Source organism: Spodoptera frugiperda, chromosome 26 (genome assembly GCF_023101765.2).
Source record: "Spodoptera frugiperda isolate SF20-4 chromosome 26, AGI-APGP_CSIRO_Sfru_2.0, whole genome shotgun sequence".
Lineage (NCBI taxonomy): Eukaryota > Metazoa > Arthropoda > Insecta > Lepidoptera > Noctuidae > Spodoptera > Spodoptera frugiperda.
This window is the reverse complement of record NC_064237.1, coordinates 12,706,633-12,722,060: the sequence shown is the minus strand read 5'-3', so window position 1 is coordinate 12,722,060 and position 15,428 is coordinate 12,706,633. Positions and strand designations below refer to the sequence as shown.

The following is a 15,428-nucleotide window of genomic DNA, read 5'->3' as shown; positions in this document are numbered from 1 at the left end:
TTAAACTAATTATCTAAACCATTGAACACATGGCCGACAAATGAACAATATAATTAAAATCACATGAACAACAATACAGCGGAGAACTAAAGAGAATTATGCAAATTGTATTTAAATTAATGTATGTATGTGTGTAAACTATGAACAATATACTAAATAGGTTTCATTTGAAACACCATTATCATAAGTCCCTAGATTTTTTTGTTGGATTCTGAACAGAATATTTAATTAGCAACCATTGTGAAATTGCTAAAAAAAAATCAACAATTTTTGACGTCAAAGATGAATAGAATAATTTGTACTTTAGACGCTATAACTAAACGCTAAAGGTTCAAAATAATTAAACAAACATTAACAAGTTTCAAATAAAGAAATACCGATTTTTTTCTCCAAAAAACTTACCTGTTTTTTGACAGGGTGTGTGATGAAACTCAACAAGTTAAGGGAACTATAGGAATACTGTCAAATAGACTAAATGTCGTCAAATATTCAGGCGATATTTTTTCCTTGCGTGACTTACCGGGCTTGCCGCGAAACTAATTTAATTATCACTAATTTGATTACCTCAATAAGCTGCCTGTCTGCCCTCCACTCACACTTACGAAACACACACATACACGAACCATAGACAAAGTCCATCCAACCTCGAAAAACGAAAACTCTTTTCGGGACTTATTCGATTTTTGAATTTGAAAAACACGAACGAACTTCCGAACGATTTTTTTTTTCTATTTTTTTTGAAACTGCGTTTAGTTTTTGCTTTTTTGTATGCGTTTTATTATTTTGGGTTTGTTTTTTTTTCACTGTGTTTTGTAATGAGTAACGTACCGTCTGTGTTGAGAGCCGGTGTCAGTATACACAGGCCTCGTGTGCCGCTACCGCTCTACGCTCTAATTGACCAAGAATGTATCATGCAACTTCTGATATTCTAGCTTTGTAGTGCTAAAATTAAAGAGATGTCAATTTGCATTCTATTATTGCGTGATTCGATATGCTATTAGAAGTTTCTACTTTGCATGTTTAAACTGACATTGAAAAAAAAAAGTGTTAATTTTGTTCCTACTTTCAATTAAGGAATTACAATTCGTTTAATTTGCTAGTTTGAAGACACTTGTACTAAACTAAGTCAATAATTAATTACAGCAAAAACACTTGCGTAAACTGTCCCTCTTAATTCGGTTATCATCTTTCTGTCTGTACCTACAAGACAGGTCAGTGTCGATAGAAAATAATACAAATTCAGGTACATTTTTCTTTCCTGTAAAAAATGAACTAATAAATCAACTAACTTGTACTTGCTACTACTCTTTTTCTAACCCAAGTTCCAAACCTATGTCTTTAACAACTTTCAATTTTATCAAAAATAAATTGTGATAGATACCAAAACCAAAATTCAGTGTCCTATAACTATTTGAAAGACCAGTCCACTATTCAGTACTTAAAAAAAATACACTTAATTAAAAAATTCTCACATACGGTCTTCTGCCGACCAAGCGATTCAAACAAGGGCTTCGCACACATACACAACTAATAGACGCACACACACAAGCGCCGTGTATCGACGACGTGGATGCATATTGACCGTTTAGTATTATGAGTTAGGTTAGTGATTCGTGTTCGCATTGTCACACGATATTTTTTTTGACGGATGATCTAATTTTTTTCTATTTTAAACTTCTTGATAAGAAAAAAGAAATTCAGGTTTCCTCACCTTGTTTGTCTTCAGTATATATGTCAGAAGTGTCAAAATAATCTTTAGAAAGTACAACTCGTAAAAATTACATTGGTACCTGACAGGTATTTAAGGGTTTTTGGGGAATCGGGGATTGGGAAGATTAGGGTAATTGGGCCTCCGGTAACCTTACTCATACAACGAAACACAACGCAAGCGTTGTTTCACGTCGGTTTTCTGTTAGGCCGTGGATCACTACGTTCGGGTCAATCCTTTCGTGCTGAAGTATAGCTCTCCCATACTTAAAGAGAGCTGCTGTCCGTTCTTTATCAAACGTTATTGTAGTTTTTTAATCGTTATTTACTGAATAATTTACCAATAAGAAGCATATTATGTGTGGTAAGTGTAGGCATGCATGCTTATAAATTAGTATTATACGCATATCTTGTAACGGTGCAAATAAACAGTTTTTCTTTCGTTCTTTCATTCTTTATCCGAGAACATAAATCACAATCAACATCGTAAGACAATGTAAACGCGCCCCATCCTCACAGAGACATGGAACTAAATGATTCGTGTCGTATATGTATTGCAGGTGCAAGCTATCATACACACGAACACACAGACATACCTTTCACTATTAGTTACCCCTTATAGCATAGATCGGCGTCGATGTCATTATATTCCTATTTCCCTAGTTATATTTAGTTAGGGACGAGGTGTTCGTAATTTTGTTATGAAGTAGTTTGTGAATTTTGATAGTTTAATATTTTTGGGAGTGTGCAGTTTTGTTGGTTGAGGAAGGTCTGTGGTTTTAAACGTGAGTATCGAGTGAGGGATTCTCGTGTTTAATTCCTCTAGTTGGAAATGGAGATGTGTAGCAATGAGGTTTCATCACATGCACCTGGCAGGCTAGATGTTGACACACACTGGCAGGCTGCGTTGTGACACGGGAGAAGAATTGAACGTTTTGAATTTGACTAGGTTGTCAACGATGAGAAAATTTTACATTATTTGTCATTACATTTTATTGTCAGAAGAATTTTAGCTTTCGTGTAAGACACAACACATGCTAAATTGGCGCCCAACGTGGGGCCGAACATGTTAAATTGGCGCCCAGCTAGTAGGGCCGACCATGCCCCGAACTAGGCTACGGAGGCAGACGACGGCGGACGACGAAGCTACGGAGCAGAGTCCTGTACGGGCCCCCGAACTTGTCACAGCGCCTCGTCTGACCGTGCCGGCATAATGCAGGCGGATACGACTAGGTGCCCAATAGAGACGCTGCGGTCGTTGCGCCGACGAAACGCGGTCGAAACGCCGGCGCCTCATGGCAGTCACCATCGTCACCGTCGCTGAACATCACTTCGCCAAGTGTACCGCGGGGTTCACCGGACTTCTCAAGAAGAGTTCGTCCTGGAACTTCGCCAAGTGTACCGCGGGGTTCACCGGACTTCTCAAGAAGAGTTCGTCCTGGAACTTCGCCAAGTGTACCGCGGGGTTCACCGGACTTCTCAAGAAGAGTTCGTCCTGGAACTTCGCCAAGTGTACCGCGGGGTTCACCGGACTTCTCAAGAAGAGTTCGTCCTGGAACTTCGCCAAGTGTACCGCGGGGTTCACCGGACTTCTCAAGAAGAGTTCGTCCTGGAACTTCGCCAAGTGTACCGCGGGGTTCACCGGACTTCTCAAGATGAGTTCGTCCTGGAACTTCGCAAAGTGTACCACGAGGTTCACCGGTACTTCTCAAAAACCGGAGGTACTAGAAGCCTTCATCGACGCGGTCCAGGTATACAAGGAGTGTGCTGTGCGGACGTGAGTGACGATCACGCGCTGCGGGGACTCCCGATGCTGTTAGAGGGCGATGCCACCGTGTGGTGGCGCGGCGCCCGCAACAACGTCGCCACCTGGAAGGACGCCGTGCTCCGACTTCGCTCCATGTTGACTCCGAGACTAAGATTCGGAAGTTGTTGGGCGGGTGCGGAGCCTCGATGGACTTCAACTGTGTCCTCGTGCACTACCCGTACACAGACCCGTTTAGTGACAGCCAAGAATTCGACTTCTCATCACTGTCAGACGCCGAAGCCGGCATACAAGATATCACGTGAAATGTTCAGCTAGGAACAAAAAGACAAACGTGCAGAAGTGTTTGTGTGTAGATTTAGGTCTCTAATTGTAAACGAAACCTTTCGTACTCAGAACTGACAGTAGCAGTTATGCTTTAGGAGCGGCATTACTCCAGGGGGAGGGGACCGACGAGCGACCTATAGAGTACGCCAGTCGCCTCCTCACGTCGGCTGAAAGAAACGTAGGAGGAGTAGGCAACGCAAGAACTAACCTGATCGCGGGGACGTTCGCTCAGGTTAGAGGGGGAGACTGTAGCAATGAGGTTTCATCACATGCACCTGGCAGGCTAGATGTTGACACACACTGGCAGGCTGCGTTGTGACACGGGAGAAGAATTGAACGTTTTGAATTTGACTAGGTTGTCAACGATGAGAAAATTTTACATTATTTGTCATTACATTTTATTGTCAGAAGAATTTTAGCTTTCGTGTAAGACACAACACATGCTAAAGATGTTTTTAGTTTTTGGAAAGTTGATTGATTCCGTGTATTATAACTTTATCTTGTCTTACATAAGGTAATAGAATCATACCATTCCTAATCAGGGAATCAAATCAAGAATCATTAATTATTTGATATGACTTTACATTTTTTTCAGCCAGCTACAAGAAACAGCACAGTGTTACTCGCAATTTTCTTTAAATGGCGTCTGGAGAAGAGCTACTATACTTTTTTTGGGGTGGGGCAAATCATCCAAAGACTTCTTCTCTCGCCTTGGGTGAGGCGAGACGTGTCAGATTCTTACTGACTAAAAAACACCCTGTTCCTTTTCCTGCTTTGAACCGGAGCCCTGATAACCTGTTATCCGACAACATTGTCCGCAGCCTCGGAAGAAGGCGTACTTAGGCTAGTTCATGCAGCTAAAGTCTTATGTATATTTGATTCGTTAGATAATCAGTAGAATATACTGACTACATAAAAAATATTCAAAAGATTTAATCCACCACGATGTGACGTAGAGAAGCAATGTAGCCACTTGACCTACGCCCTGAACAATTACAGACAATTTGTCGAACTTTGATCCTTCTATTCATGGATCGTTAAAATGTCTTTAGAGATTTTATAACATCATTAGTAGTTTAATCGGTATCATTTATTCTTAATCGCTCAGCCGTGTGACGAGGAGAATTCAATTGTTTACCATCTTCACTCTTCCAGCGGGTGTCGTTAGTCATAAGGCGTCATGGATTTTTTGACGGTATAAGCCAGTAAACGAGTGTGAAGCCAAAGGCGTTAGGGTCGGTTCATATCTGACGGAACATGCGTCGCGTATCATCGGTCGCGTAACGCCAGAACAGACAAATGTATAGACAAACAGTTGACCGTTCACACTCAACCGATGATACGTCAGTACGACCGATGATACGCTCGACGTATTTTACGTCAGATATGAACCGACCCTTACTAGTGCGTTGTCGGTTAGGAATTTAATGGTTGTTGGGGAATTGGAGATTGGGAAAGGGGTAATTGGGCCTCCGGTAACTTACACAACGCAAGCGTTGTTTCACGTTAGTTTTCTGTGAGGCCGTGGTATCACTCCGGCCGAGCCAGCCCATTCGTGCCGTATCATGGCTCTCCTACACTTAAAACATTCGTAACATCACTGTAGAAAGATAGGTGTTACATCTAAGGTCTTTTAGAAAACTAGTTACGATAACATACCAATGTACGGAACATCAAAATGTAGGTAATCAAGTAGCATTCAGTTCCAACATAACACCTATGTACGTACCCTATGTAACAGTTTATGTTTCCTAGTTATTCGATCATTCATAGCGGTTACACCACGATGTGGTTCTCTCGCCTCAATGGACACGTATATAACACTGTATTAATGCATGATATCAAGCTTATGTACTGTTATTGGATAAGCAGAACTATAGGTGGTGTGTACTACTCTAACAATACAATAGATTTTTAGTTTTTATTCCGCTTATAGATGTATTTTTTTAGCATGCAATTAAATGTTCATGCAGTAGAGGTGCAACATAAAAACACACACATGACATGCAATATACCACTCGACATATGTTTCGCTCCTCCACGGAGCATTTTCAGGAGTTGTTGAATCGGCGGCTTCCGCAGCTCGAATCGGGAGCTAATTCTATTCTATATAGTGTTTACTACTGTTAAAAAATTTCAATTACATTTATTTACTTTTTATATTTTGTATCTGTTCGTGGAGGATAAAAAGTTGACATATTTATTTGATCAAATCTCGGAACGGAGTATTTTAAATGCCACAATTACTTGTCTAAAGATAAATCAGAAAACTTCAAACTTCTACACACCACCACATAACCTTGCAAAGAAAAATAGCCCTTATAAACACGCTAGCACCAACTATAACATAAAATATTCATTCTTATGAGCGTACTATTGTTCACACAAGGCGAGTGGGACTGTACTCATCTAACTAAACAGAACCAGTATATTTTGGTCTCGCTTTGTATGACCTTTCCTTACAATCGACGGTCAGTTTATACTGGATTTGTATAGCTTTACGTGCAGCCGTGTACTATTGAACTATATAAAGTTGGAGTATCGCATTGCGTTCACTTATGGTGACAATATGGCGTATTGTGCTACCAGTTCTGGACTTCACACCTATAGGGGTGGTACTAGAGTGATTCGTTAATGTTTTTGATCACTCAAGTAACTGCAGAGTAGTAATTCGCTAGTGTCTTCATTAATTTATTTCTTCTTTTCCTTCTTTAATAAGATCCGAGTCAGGAACTGTATGGGAATAGTGATTTGTTTGGGCAGCAGCGTTCTCAGATAATACAATTGGTGGAAACCAAACCTATCCACAGCAACGTAGCATAGCATATCTCTGGAAAAGCAGCCTTACATATAATTTCATCGACTGTCCAAAGTTGCTTGGGTTAAAGAAATAATGTAAATAGACACCTTACACATACATTCGTATACGTAAACGATGGTACACAAGAGAGAACCTATAATATTCACTCCTATTAAAAAAAAAACTGTTTAACGTGATCGTGATAAACATCAAATATATATTAAAAAAAATTTTTTACAACATTGTAAAGATTATATTTAGTTTCATTTTTCCTCCTTCCTTTTCTCGTCAAACAGTTACGTGAGTAAGCCGATAACATTATAATAATTAATTTAGTTTCATTATTTTAAAATAGTCAATCAAATGAGGCGACCAGTACCAGCCCTAACCCAAACAATCGGTGTGCCAGTGATTGTTGTGCCGTCTCCCAGACAAGGGTAGCTGTAGCACACAATGCCTCCTCACATCACACTATTGATTTAGCACACTTTTGAGCCCCCTTCACAAACCTACCCACTTGTAATGATACTCTAGCTTTTGTCCATGACTTCACTTGGAGTGAGAAAATCAATTTTCTATGTCGTTTAGTGTGGTTTTGTTCAGCAGATGAGTGTTTCTACAATCTTTGGTAGTTACGATTTTAATCTTACAATTTATTGCAGTTAATATCTACTGTGTGTAGATAACTACAAAAAATATTTTTGGTATGATCTCTGCCACTACTGGCAAACGTTTCTTCTTATACGGATAAGGCTATGTCTTGAGAAAGGATTAGAATTTCAACGATATAAGCCTTTAGGGAACAGTGATTCAAGTTTTTTAAGAGAAGAAAAGACTAGGTGAGGTGATCATGCCTTGCGGGCTTTCTGCCCTACTGTTGTTCATTGGGAATTTTCTATTCATCTTTATTTGCATGTAAACGTCATTTATGTGCAATGTACTTGATATCGTCAACCGGTGATTTATTCTTACGTCTCCTCTGATATTGCTGGTGTCCATGGGCGGCACTGATCGCTTAGCATCAGGTGACAAGTTCGCTCGTTTGTCACTTATTCTAGAAAAAAAAATTACTCGTCGACCATGTATTTTATCTTATTCTTCTTCTGTCATCTGTTATATGTCAAATGTTACCACAAGCCCTAAAGTTCCTCTATCTCTAACATAACAAATCTATATATTAATACGTGATGCAAAAACTTTGGACCGCTTTTTACGAAAATTGCGCGGACGTAGGAGCATAAAATTTGGTACACTTATAGTTTATGTGTAGGAGAAGTACAGAACGCTAATATTTTTCAAAAATAATGCTTATAAAGTACATTAAATCAATAAATAAAACATTACACACACATGCATAGTATCTGATCGTATTTGACAAAACGTCAAAATCGATAGACATTGCGATGATATTCTCACGTCTCATATGAAAAGAGTTTTATAAAAGAGTTTGTTTAAGTTTGAATTAAATAAAAATTATCCTTGAACGTATGTTAAGTGGTATTGTAAATTAAATCGTATATGGTCGAATTTCGACCACTAGGCGACCACTAGTGAAAATAATAGGGTATTATCCTACTAGTCAAATTCAATACTTTTATCGAATTGTCATAAACGTTATTTTTCTATGAATTTTGTATGACATTGCAAATTATGACGTCATAATTTTTTGCGTCAAATAGCATACTTATTACGCAAAAAATAGCAAGAAAAATTAAATAAATAAGTATATCGTCAAATGAATGAATGAAAATACGATTATTTTGGGATATTTTATTATATTGAAATATCAAAATAATTTATTTTTGACCTAGGAAACTACCCAATTATGTCCAACCCAAAAATCGAGACTTGGCTGCACATTAATATTCACCCGAGTACACACAGCGAAACAAGAAACAACCAGCTTACTAATCAAATAAAACCAAACTAAGTTTTAATTCTAGAACACAATGATAATAACTACTAACGTAATTAGGAGCATACTACCTAATAACACATTAGCAAACAATGCAGCGTATTTTCTAAATCTAATTAGAATCTGCCACACACACCCTACGTTATTCCAGCTACCCGCTATAAATTGTAATAAATTGCAACAATATTATATTCTAATCTGCGCCGACAGTGTATGTTATGGAATCAATTAAGCCAGCACCTCAGCTCGGAGTGGTTATTATAGCAGGACATTCTGCATACAAGGGGATGTTTTATAATGGTCGTAGAATTTTGTCTTCGTGATGACCCCATATGTTTTAGGGTTTTTGCAATTGAGTGTGTAAATAAAAGTACAAATAACTACAATCCTGCTTATTTTATAAATGCGAAAGTTATGTTTTGTACTCTTTCATGTATAAACTACTGCAGGTATCGGGATGAAATTTAGAATAGGAATTGATTATGCTCTGGAACAATACATAGGCTACTTTTGATCCTACGAGAACGGGCGAAGCCGCTATCAGAAGTAAGTGGTGTGATATTTCTCTATAGAAAACTTGGCTAAGTTGTCTATCTTGGGTACCTGAACATTTCTGCCAATTTTGTTTAGTCAGCCTATTGTCAAAAATCAGGCACCTTGCCAAGCTCAGCTATTCCTGAAAAATTTAGAAAATCATTTTACTCGACTTGGAAATACCGGTAACAATGTTGAACTTCAAGTTGATTTCATTATTTCTGAAAGAATTACTTTTGGTTTCCTTCGATCACAATTTCATTTGATCAAAGTTACTAGTAACGGTACCAACATATTATACTAGGGGAAACCCATGTCCAACAATAAAGGACTATTGGCATAATATTGCCCGACTCCAGGAATCGAACCCGAGTACCCCTTGCCCGACTCAGGAATCGAACCCGAGACCCCTTGTCCGGCAGTCGCACTTGCCACCATTTGACCAACGACAGAGTTCTTTATTTCTTTAGTGCATCCAAATTACAGGATATTACAGCATAGTTACACCACATGCATTAGTTTATTAGAAGTTTGTTTTTAATGAATATTTTCTGTGACCATTATGGACATAATTCGGTCCGGGTTCGTTTTACACGTTCTGTTTTTAATCAAGTGTGGGCACGTCTAGGGTGCGCTGTTACCAAATACATGTATTATCATGTCCTGCGCTAGATAGTGGATAGTAATTTGAAACTAAGCTATCTTTTTATTTCACTTAGATTTATTTTTGTTTTTTTTTATGGAATAAGCCGGTGAACGAGTGGACGTATCACCTGATGGTTGGCAATCGGTGCCTCCCATGGACACCCGAAACATAAGGGCGTCCCAGGCATCAGTTACAGTGCGGTACCGGCCTTTTAGGGATTAGGAATATAAGGATTGTTGGAGATTCGGGTATCCGAGATTTGAGGAGGGTAATTGGGCGTATGGTTAAAGTAATTATGAAAAGGAATAGATATTTTTAAAATTACTAAAATAATTAATGACGTGTACAGAAAAATATGTGTGTATCTACATACTTAATAAGTTTTCTGTAGAGTAAAATAATGTGAAACCTACCGCACAAACAGCCTCTTACCATTATATTTTGAAGTGAAAATTATTCAAGAAAGCGAAAAGCACGTCCCTTCGACACGTAGACAAAGTTTGATGCGTTTCCAACCAAATTCAATTTCATAAGGACATGCGATGAATTTGAAACAAAAGATGTAGGTGTCTTACTTTCTTGCTTACTGGAACCAAGTGGAGTGTGAACCAAGTTTTATTAATATTGAGGTGAAAATAAGATAATATTTTGGGGCTGTTAATATATTATTTTATTTTATTTATTTTATTTGTTAATAAAGGTTTACCAACAGCTTCTGTATACATAACATTAAGTACAGTAATAAATACATATCAGTTTTGGTCTTATACAGTCGCCAATTATAGGTTAACCAACATTGAATATTAAGTGATAACTTAAAACTAAGAGAATATGAATTATTTTTAGAAATAAACTACTTTAAATCACAATAACAAAATTAAAAAAATAAACTTACTTATACAAAGAGGCTTATTATTAAAGGTCTAGGTCTACAAAAGAATCCAGACTATATAATTACTTAGAATTGTCTGTTTGCAATTGGTTTTTTTTTTTACTTTTCTTGGTTAGAGGTCGTATCCGCGACTCATACAGTATGTAGTTGTGTTTTTGTTCTTATTTTATCAGTGGCTAGACAATAATATTGTTAAACATTATCTAGTACCTAATTCATAATGTTTTTTAACCTGTAAGAGTGTAGAAACCCCATTAATAAACAGAGGCACACAGTAAATTCAACACACAATTTTCACTAGGTCCAATTGAAAATACCCTTCCCAATCTTCCCAATCCCCGAATCTCCAACAACCCTCAAAGTCCTAACCCCCAATTAGCCAACACCGCACTTGTTACGCCTCTGGTGTTGCAGACGCTCATGGGCGACATCGGTTGCTTAATATCAGGTTATCCGTCAGCTCATTTATCGACTTATCCCATAAAAAAAGTTATGTCATAACTCCCATATGATAGGTAGTGAATTTATTAAAATAAAATATCTACAATTCAAAAAAGCTAATGAATACATAATTTAACTTGAGTCTCGGAACTTCTTGCTCAATACTGTTCAGTACTTCAATCACAAGGTATTTAGTACTTAAAATTCAACACATACACACAAAAACCAGTGCTAAAATCGTCGAGAACAACTTAGCAGTATTTAAGCGTTACAATTAATGTGATGAGTCGGCGAGTTGTGAAGTATTTCCTCCAAGATGTGCAGACCTCGTAGCGTTCGGTAATAATGAGTGGCAGTCGATGGGGCTGGGTGCGGTGCAAGCTACGAGAGGTAGGCGGTTTCAATTAGGGAGTTAAAATTTTAATTCCCTAACTGAAACCATCTTCCTTCCTAACACAATTGTGTTAGGTAATCTTAAGTTAATTTTCTACGTTTGACGCATGGAATCTCTGATGATCGTAGGTTTGGAGACTCAGTAGCTTTGTACAACTTAACTTCATGGTGGATATCCCACCCACTCGCACGAAACGCTTCGCTTCAAGCTTCTTTGTGTTTCCTGATGGGTACAACCTGGGTGTCTTCAAAGCCCGAGTGAATAGGTTGCTTATGGGCAGACGTGCTCCACCGTAGGCCGCATCATCACTTACCATCAGGCGAGATTAGCGGCCAAACGTCGGCCCATTCAATATAAAAAAAAAAAACTTATCACAATAATATATTAAATTATTGTATCAGAGTTCTTAAAGTGAAATAACAACAATACTCGTATTGAACCGAATTAAAGTACACAATGAAAAGTAATTTAGGAAACAGTGAGTAAAGTTTCCTAAGACAAGGAAGATCAGGCTTTTTGCCCAAGTGTAGTTTGTTGGGATTTTCTATCCGTGTTCATTGGCATGTAAACTTCACATGTGCGATGTAGAATTTTAATGACGCTATCCGTTGATTTGTTCGAAAAAGGGACTATGATAATCTATGTGCAACTTCTGTCATCTGGCACTTGACATGTGTCACCACAGTAATAACAATTTACATTTTAAAAATCGACTTCAGCCACCTTTTTTGCAGTCGGTTAATATACTAAAACCTGTTCCCCAGGTCAAACTGAAAACGACTTACGGTTTTTGAAGTCCGTTAAAAATCTCGTCTCCTGTACTTTGACTACAAAATCGCTATCCGCTCCTGACTTCCATCACGCATCGCCATTAGCAGCCGCCCATCAAAGTCCACTTAGCATCTGTCTCAACAAGTACACGCTGTTCTCTAAACTATTCCCCAGTACTTAAAGGTGCATCGCTTTGTACATAATGTTTGTATGAAACTCTGCAGTTAACTTCACAGTTTACTGCATTAACTGATCGTTTGAACCTCAGTTCTGTTGTGCTGGCAGTACTTAGGTACAGTTATTTATGAATAGTTTGTTCTTGAGTATCTTGTGGTGGTCTTTGTTGGTAAGGCAGGCAAGAGTTTGAGACAAAAAGTGTGGTGTTTTGGCCCAGGACATGCCTTAAAATGATGAGTCTACGTTGTCTGGGTAGCGGTGTTCTGTCAGTTTTTGGTGGTTATGACAAATCCTCGAAAAAGTGACACTTTTACTTAATTCAACATTACAATGGAAAATTGATTCGAACACTGCCGAGTTGGTCGTTGGTCGAGTGGCCGCAAGTGCGACTACTGGAGAAGAGCTCTCAGGTTCGACTTCCGGGTCGGGCAAAGTATTACTGTTTTTTTTCCGTTTTCTGAAAGTTCCTCAGTAGTAGCACGGAGACTGGAATTGTGCCCAGTATATAATGGTAATAGACTCACTCCCTATTACATGAGACTTGTAAAACAAATGGTGAAAAGATGAAGAGACAAATGGTGAAAAGTGGGTGTACATTGTGCAGTGGCATTACGTGCTGTAATGTGCACATCTGCCTACCTCTTCGAGGATAAAAGGCGTGATGTTGCATCACAATGGAAAATTAACACGAAACTTAGCCCGTCATCACATAATAATGTTAACACAAAAAATATTATTCAATCTTTAAACGTATCTAAATACTCAATCAAAATCCATTTTCGCCCCAGACTAATCACCAAAACACCACCACCGTAATAACCGATGTTGGAATAAATCTCTTACATCCGCAGCTATAATAACCGCGTCTGTCCAGCTCCAGACGAGCATCACACAGAATCCAATAACACTAGTGATCCGTGCAGATTTTGTGAGAACTAAGATTATCGGAGACTAGGCAGAGGCAGACTGGACAGATGTTTGATGTGGTTGGAGTTTCGTATTGTTAATATTGCACGTTATGACTGCAAGGTTGGTGCGGTGAATGGGCAACTGGCTGTCGTACAACGGGTAGCGGATTCAATTCCCGCACGGAACAACTGTTTGTATGATCCACAAAATGTTGTTTCGGGTCTGGGTGTCATGTGGACGTGAAATTGTATGTTTGTAAATGAACCCACGACACAGAAGCGCTACAAGTCGCCGTGGGCAAGGGCTCTTAATGTTACGAGGCTTTTTATCTAAAATTTTAAAGCACTGTTAAGGATAAACGTGCTATTTTAGTAAAGTGAGCAGAAGTCTAGCCTTGTAAACTACCAATTTATTGTTGTAATCAAAAACAAATTAATAATTCAATGATTCTGATACTAATCAAATAACTATTTGATTGAATAACTGGAAACAAATTAAGATGGATTTCAAAGGCTGTCAAAGTAAGATTTTAAAACAGTTTCAAATCTTATGAATTTAATTAAATTCAAATAAACACGCTACTTTTCTCCACAACTAGTCACGACCAAACGGTAACGGTAGGAAAACTGAGGTGCGAGAGTTGTTTTTTTCTGGGAAAATCATTCGATGACTTCTCCCGCTCTGGTCGAGGCTAGAGGAAGTGTCAGATTCTTACTGTACTGTACCACCCTGTTCCTACTCCTGCTTATCGAGCCGGAACCCTTGGTAACCCGCTAGGCAGTCCGCAGCTCCGGATGTTTTTGATGGTATACCTATATTAGAGAATGCCTTAAGGCATTAAGTCCGCCATTCACTGTATTTGTGATGAAGAAATATTACAACTAGGCAGAAAACTCGACCTAATTTCAACGTCGCCTCTGCACTTTTTCTCTATCGAAGATGGGGAACCAATATCTGGTATTGCAGCCGGCTTTCATATAGTGCGCTGCGACCGCGTAGATCACTAGAATTTATTAGTTTGCAGGGACTCCAGATGAAATCCATGGACTACTGACCAACTGTGTAAATGAATCAGCGGGATTTGATCGAGACTTTTTTTTTGTTTTGCTGTAGTGGTGGTGATTGGGTGTTATAAAATGAAAGGTTGATGTACGATGGATGGAAATAGTAAAAGTGTTGAATGATATGATGTTAAACTTATTCGCCTTTTATTTCTGAAGGGTTAGGCAGCGTGCATTGCCAGTGTATAGTGTAAACCCACGTTTCATCATTTGTGTTTAAAGATCCATGTAATAGAAGGTGAACCTATTGCCATATACTGGGCAAAATTCCAAACTCTGTGCTACTTCTCAGATATTTACAAAAAATGCCATGATATTTTGCCCGATCTGGAAATCGAACCCGGAACTCCTTGCCTTGCATGCATGCAACCTCTCAACTAACGAGGCAGTCATAACAATTATCTCAATTAATATATCTTTAGTATAAAAATAACATTCCCTATTATATGTAATTTCATTTCAACGCTAGCTTCAAAGCAAGAAGCATTAAGGGGGTACAATAATATCTTACACTTCCAACGCCATCCCTCTAACTGGATCCTGTCAGTCACCACCAATTTGTCCCACAATCGCTTTCCACTTAGCTCCAAGTGACACGACATTTTCTTTTCTTTTTTAATATAAAACTCAATGTGACTGCTTCCACGAAATTGTCACCTAAGTGATATTTAATGGAGCCAATAATTTTCCTAATGGTGCCTTCGGATGGCCTGTACGTTTTACAGTTCAGTGTAAAATTTTAGGTCGACCTAATGTCTTTGTGGCAATTTGGGGATTGGGATGATGACGGGCTGTGGAGACGCAATGTGAATTTGGTGTGTCTAGTTAGATATTAATAAAATATTGTTTATAAATATTTCAAATTAGATATCTTTTTTAGATGTTTTTATGGTATAAGCCGATAAACAAGCAGACGGATCACCTGATGGTAAGCAACCGCCCTGGACACCCGAAACATAAGAGGCGTTAAATGTTTAGGCGATCCATGCTTCAGCACAAATGGAGGGTCGACCGGAGTGATACCACGGCCTCACAGAAAACCGTCGTGAAACAAAACTTGCGTTATATTTTATTGTGTGAACGGAGGCC

At 38.6% G+C, this 15,428-nt stretch overlaps 2 protein-coding genes across 5 annotated transcripts in view; both read right to left on the bottom strand.

Annotated features, from left to right (window-relative positions):
• The window catches only part of LOC118264070 (guanine nucleotide-binding protein subunit gamma-e), a 47,344-nt gene extending 46,438 nt beyond the window's left edge, over nucleotides 1-906 (bottom strand). The window contains exon 1 of one of the 2 annotated variants that reach the window (XM_035576412.2): nucleotides 829-906. The gene's annotated coding sequence lies outside the window, so the exon portion shown is untranslated. Of the gene's footprint in view, nucleotides 1-402; nucleotides 534-828 lie in introns of those variants that run through there. The other variant, XM_035576413.2, reaches the window with a different exon arrangement.
• Nucleotides 1-15,428, bottom strand: part of LOC118264327 (uncharacterized) — a 419,163-nt gene that overhangs the window by 167,559 nt on the left and 236,176 nt on the right. The window lies entirely within an intron of this gene.